Source organism: Grammomys surdaster, unplaced genomic scaffold, assembly GCF_004785775.1.
Source record: "Grammomys surdaster isolate TR1022 unplaced genomic scaffold, NIH_TR_1.0 191, whole genome shotgun sequence".
NCBI lineage: Eukaryota > Metazoa > Chordata > Mammalia > Rodentia > Muridae > Grammomys > Grammomys surdaster.
The window spans coordinates 11425402-11432098 of record NW_021604636.1 but is presented as its reverse complement, the minus strand read 5'-3'; the positions used below and the strand labels follow the sequence as shown (position 1 = coordinate 11432098).

At 39.5% G+C, this 6697-nt stretch overlaps 2 pseudogenes; both read left to right on the top strand.

Annotated features, from left to right (window-relative positions):
* Nucleotides 1–352: 352 nt before the first annotated feature.
* Nucleotides 353–1367, top strand: LOC114622790 (annotated as a pseudogene).
* A 736-nt stretch (nt 1368–2103) lies between these two features.
* Nucleotides 2104–3140, top strand: LOC114622685 (annotated as a pseudogene).
* The last annotated feature ends 3557 nt before the right edge of the window (nt 3141–6697 follow it).

Here is a 6697-nt window from a genome sequence, read left to right as displayed (position 1 = left end):
AGAATATACATACGTATAGGCATATGCATAGACAAAATACACACAACATAGAATTAAAGTAAATAAACCTAAAACATTTATGAACCTCTTTCACTAAAAAGTGCTTCATCCTATGAAAAACCTATCCTGTTCTTTTTTGCATCTTTTTACATAATCTCTTTTTTTTGTTTTTTTTCTTAATTTAAATTGTTTAAGTAATTTAAAATCACAATTTATACAAACTATTTATTTAACATGTAAGAAGACTGATGGACAATAAAAATAAGAACTGTCCAAAATTAAAACAATAGTAGGCTCCTTCCTGTTCCAGAGATCACCGCATCTTCTTGTTCAGTGCCAGCTTCATCCCATAGACAAAATGGTGAAGGTCGGTGTGAATGGATTTGGCCGAATCGGGTGCCGGGTTACCAGGGCTGCCTTCTGCTCTGCATCTGGCAAATTGAAGATTGTTGCCATCAACGACCCCTTCATTGACCTCAACTACATGGTTTACATGTTCCAGTATGACTCTACCCATGGCAAATTCAATGGCACAGTCAAGGCTGAGAATGGGAAGCCTGTCATCAATGGGAAGCCCATCACCATCTTCCAGGAGCAAGATCCTGCTAACATCAAATGGGGTGATGCTGGTGCTGAGTATGTCATGGAGTCCACTGGAGTCTTCACCACCAAGGAGAAGGCTGAGGCCCACTTAAAGGTTGGGGCCAAAAGGGTCATCATCTCTGCCCCTTTTTCTGATGCCCCCATGTTTGAGATGGGTGTGAACCACGAGAAATATGACAATTCTCTCAAGATTGTCAGTAATGCATCTTACACCACCAACTGCTTAGCCCCCCTGGCCAAGGTCATCCATGACAACTTCAGCATCGTGGAAGGGCTCATGACCCATGACCACGGTCCATTCCGTCATTGCCACTCAGAAGACTGTGGATGGCTCCTTTGGGAAGCTGTGGCATGATCACCATATTGCTGCCCAGAGCATCACTCCTGCATCCACTGGTGCTGCTAAGTCTGTGGGCAAGGTCATCCCAGAGCTGAACGGGAAGCTAACTGGCATGGCCTTCCGTGTTCCTACCCCCAATGTATCCATTGTGGATCTGACATGCTGCCTAGAGAAACCTGCCAAGTATGATGACATCAAGAAGGTGGTGAGGCAGGCATCTGAGGGCCCACTGAAGGGCATCCTGAGCTACACTGAGGATCAGGTTGTCTCATGTGACTTCAACAGCAACTCCCACTTTTCCAATGCTGGGGCTGGCATTGCTCTCAATGACAACTTTGTAAAGCTCATTTCCTGGTATGACAATGAATACGGCTACAGCAACAGGGTCGTGGACCTCATGAGCTACATGGCCTCCAAGGAGTAAGAAACCCTGGACCACCCACCCCAGCAAGGGCATTGAGAGCACAAGAGAGACCCTTGGTTGCTGAGGAGTCCCTGTTCCCAGCACTGAGCATCTCCCTCACAATTTCCTTCACAGACCCCATAACAACAGGAGGGGCCTAGGGAGCCCTCCCTACTCTCTGAAATACCATCAATAAGCATTCGCTGCACCCATCAAAAACAAACAAACAATAGTAATACAGTAAACACAACTACATCTCAAAAGTGTTAAGTACCTTACAGAGTCTAGGTATGAAATCAATGCTTACTCTATAGCAGTATTTATATGATATTTGAAAAAATAAAGGACAAAATTGTAGTGGCCTAAATTGTAGCACTTCTTTGAGTACCTGTAACAAACCAAAAATAAATGTTTTGAATAATAGGACTTATTTTTTGTCTTGATTATCCTGGTTATATTGCACATATGTCTCTGTGTATATATTAATTTGGCCATGCTTATTAAATTTGTGAGTTTTATCTTAATTATATTTCATTATTCACTCTTGGTGTTATGTATGATTAAAGTCTTCATTTGACTTTATTAAAATACCAAATCTCAAAATCTCAAGACAATGTCTTTTAAATTGTGAAACTATGTGAGCTGCTTGGGTACTTAGGGGTGCACAGGAGAGGCCAGGAGTGGCTCGGTTCAGCTCTGCAGCTGTGGGCCCAGGCTGTCGTGCTGTGCTTGGTAAGTGTAGGATCCAGCTTCGAGGATGTGGTGGTCTTTGATATCTCTCTCTCTTGCCTTCTGGCACTGACCAGTACCTATGATAAACCTACCCACTGTAGAATGACCTGATTATCTATATTAATAAGCAGAATACAACATGGTAGGCTGGACGGAACTTCTACAATGTTGACATAAGCTATCTGAAAAAGTTATGTGATACAGTACTGGGTGAACTCAAGCTACTAGAAAGGGTTAGATTTGGTGAGAACCTAAATCTACCTGAAACCTTTGATGCACGGGAACAGTGGTCAAACTGCCGAATCATCAAACAGATTAGAGATTAGGGGTCCTGGAGCTCTTGTTGGGCATTTGGGACAGCGAAAGCCATTTCTGACCGAATCTGCATTTACACCAATGGCTGAGTCAACGTGGAGGTGTCTGCTAAGGACTTGCTTACCTGCTATGCTATCAGTGTAGGGATGGCTGTAATGGTGGCTATCCCTTTGGAGCATGGACCTTCTGGACAATAAAAGGCCTGGTTTCTGGTAGAGTCTATAATTGTCATGTAGGTTGCTTGCCATATATCATTCCTCCCTGTGAGCCTCATGTTAATGGCTCTCGTCTCCTGTGCACTGGAGGAGATACTCCCAGGTGCAACAAGAGCTGTGAGGCTGGCTTCTCCGCATCCTACAAAGAAGATAAGCATTATGGGTGCACTTCCTACAGCATGTCTGACAGTGAGAAGGAGATAGTGGTGGAAATATACAAAAATGGCCCAGTGGACGTTGCCTTCACTGTGTTTGCTGACCTCTTGACTTACAAATCAGGAGTATACAAGCATGAAGCTGGTGATATGATGGGTGGCCACGCCATCCGCATCCTGGGCTTTGTGTGTGTGTGTGTGTGTGTGTGTGTGTGTGTGTGTGTGTAGTTCCCTTATGGCTGGCAGCTAACTCTTGGAACACTGACTAAGGTGATAATGACTTCTTTAAAATCCTCAGAGGAGAGAACCACTCTGGGATTGAATCAGAAATTATGGCTGGAATCCCACACACTGACCAGTACTGGGGAAGATTCTAATCTACTGTGAATTGATTGTCCAGTCCTTAGGGGCTTTTTCTAAAATTTAGCAACTCAGGCAGGGAGTGAGGCAGACAGGAGAGTCTTTGATTCTTTGAGTTCACCTAACATCCATGATGCTTTCAGCAAGGTTTGGGCAACTGGACCATAGCTGCCTGCCATCAGAGCTTCCCTCCAAGTACTCAGTCCTGTCTCATGAGAGTGATTACAGTCTGCATCCTAGCCTGTCCCTAGACTAGTGCTATTTGTAGTGTCTGCTGCTATATAGTTCTGCCTGCCTTCCCTCCCACTCCTATCCCAGCATCCTCAGACCCAATTGCTTTCACTGCAGGATTTCCAAAAGAATGAACACTAACTTCATGATGAGAGGACAGATGCCACCTGTCAGATGCACCTTGAAACTAGTCACTTCTAGGTCTATGGCAGGTATTGATGATGGCTCAATGCAGTTCTCTGAAAAACACTACCTTTTCCCAAGGCATCTGCCTCCATCAACATCGGTAATGTGGCCAGCTCTCCTTGGTCCTGTCCTCAGTCGATGCTTTTTTAATAGGATTTTATGGTTTGTCGCCTCAACTGAGTATGAAGAGTTGTACTGGTTCTAAATATCATCTCCTAATTGTAAGTCTTAAAACAAGCTACGTGGTCACAGTTTGCTGGGTGACCAACAGACACCACAATGAAACTAGTCTGGGAAAAACATCCTTTTTGTTGTAGTCACCACTTAACCCTGTCAATTTAACAAGAAATGGCTGTGGCAATAAACCAATTCTTCCTCTATTTGAAAATAAATGTAAAACTATGTTATTAAACATCATTCTTTCATTTGTAGGTCACACTGCTTTTTATATCAACATTAAAATTACATAATTGACATCTACATGTGAGCTCACCATATTACTTCAGTTTTTCTGTCTCAACTGGATACTACTAAATATTTTGTATTCTTTGTTAATATGTGTCCTGATTATTAATTTTTCTTCCATTTTAACAATATTATTTTTATTTAAAAATTTATTTAGCTTCTGAATTGTTCTTGCAACTGTCTTTCTACTCCAAGGATTTTCATGTCCACAATATTTATTTATAATATGGCCTTGTTGTTTAGTAGAATAGAACTCTTAAACAAAAGGGATGGCTGAGGTTTACAGAAGTCAGGAACTAACTCAGAATGTGAGAAAAAAATACATATAAGTAGAGGCCACTTATGGGATTAGAAAACTAATTAAAGGGGTATGAGAATAAAGGAATAGGCAAAAGCAAAGGGATGGGCAAGAAGAAAAAAAAACAAAAAAATCCCTAAGGATGTGTGTATGAAATGTTCATGTGAAAGCATAATATTCTGAGAACTAATTAAAATATAATAACAAAGTGAAACTCTAAATGGAAGTACTCTGCATGAGTAAATAATGCTGCACACAGAAGTCATAGGCTATTCAGAAAAATCACAGTGCTGGGTACTAAACATCTCCCAATGAATTTTCTGCAGGAAGGTCTCAGAGGCCTCACCCAAACAATACAGGCTATTGTCATTGTTCTTCATTGCCAACCTGTGCTGTATGATAGAATCCTGTTGTTGAAGAAACCACACAATTTGGCTGCAAGGTATAGAGAAATCAGAGTGAATTAAGAGAGAAATGTCCTCCTTGCAGGCTAGTGTTCATTGTACTGGAAGTTATAATGCAGGTATGGGGAGCAGGGGGTTCATCAATGGTATTATCCAGCTGTGAACCCTGAAAACCAAATATCAACCTGAAAGGCAACACAAAGCTATGGCTATATTGATGTGACTGTTAGGGGTAAAAACAACTGCTTTTATTCCATAAGAGGAAATCTATGCTTGCTACTATAAACTTTGCCAAAAGCCCATAGCTGTTGTGGAAGAGATAAGACCTCAAACCTTCTACTACAGTTTTGCTAAGTGACCATGATGTGATGTTCCCTCAAAAAATTTATGTTTAGGTAGATTAATACTATATTCAGCTTTGATCAGACAAGTTTCTGCTTAGAGTAGGCAATGGTTAATGCAGACTCATAAATAAATAATCAAAGTACTGAAAATAAATGGCTATTGAGTATTCAACTCTAAATGGGACATTCAAATGAACTGCCCAAGGCTCAAGGAATATGATAGAAGAGGAGACTAACATTTTGTAAGAAGTTGATGGTGAAGAAAAGTGCTGTCTATGTAGCCATAGCATTTACAAACTCTTATCAGCTGTGGGAAACTGAACAACACGAGGCTCATCAACATTTCTTCATGTGTGGGATACCTCATCTCTCTCTGAGGGAATATTAGCAATTAATGGTTGTTGGGGGAGGAGTTTATTTTCTTTATTATTATAGGAAATGCTAACTTACCCATGTTTTTAAAAATAACCCCCCACCTTTGCTCATGCAGAACAACCCTAATTAAATGCAACAGGTCATTCAAAAACAACAACAAAACAAGACAAGATACAAAAACTAAGAGGGAGTTTGCTGGCAAGAAGGGATTTGGTGGTGGTAGGAGTGGTAGGAGAGAGAGTAGTGTAGGTGAAAGCAAAGCATATACATGTATAAAATTGTTTATTAATAAAGGTATGATATTCATGCAAAGACAAACTAATAAGTTAGTATATTTATCATTTTAGGTATTAAACTATACAAAGGTTGAAAACATGACTATTAAAATGCACAACTTGTTAAACATATTTGCAAACCATACAGTTTATAAAATTTAACTGCTGTAATCTGAGAAGTGATTATAATTAACAAAACAAAAGTTCCATTTCTTGGTCAAAAATATGTGTTGTGAAAACACTCCAGCCTTCACTCAGGTGATGTTCTTAGGGAGCTCAATGATTCTACATAGCATTTCTCAGGCTGACCTTGGTTTTGCAAATTTATAAACCATGACCTCATCTAACTCCACAAATCTCTTATAGATATAACAGATTCTTACTATTTTTATTTTATTTTTATCTCAAATGATAGGACATGGAGGTTTTAATGTTCGTAGGTTAAACAGCTTCTAAGTGTTGGTGTTTAGCTGTGGTTAAAAAGAACTTTAAATCAGATAGCAGATTTTTAAGCTGTTTTCTGTAACAACAACAACAACATCAACAACAACAACAAAAAAATCCCCATAGGAAATCTTAGGGTAGATTCAGCTACTTCTAATATTTATCTTATTAGTGACTATTCCATTCATTGTGGAGAAATGAAACCTATTTGTAAGAATATTTTCATGCCCTATTACTCCAATTTTTCAGAAGTCTCTTATTATGAAAATGTTTTGTGAGACTTAATATCAAATTTTGTTTCTCATAAAGAAAATGCATTTGATGATTGCTCATTTGCTACTCAATCTGGATAATTTTATAAATTATCTTGGTATTCTTTAATGTATGTATCTTTCTTTATACAAATTGTTTTGTATTTAGTTTGAATAATTTACATGAGAAATGAAAGCTGTTACTCATTAAGTTTTGATATCATTTCAGTTATGTTCAGGCAGCAAGATCACAGATATAAAGCAGTAGGGAGATGCTGTAGATCTGGCAAAGCCAAACACC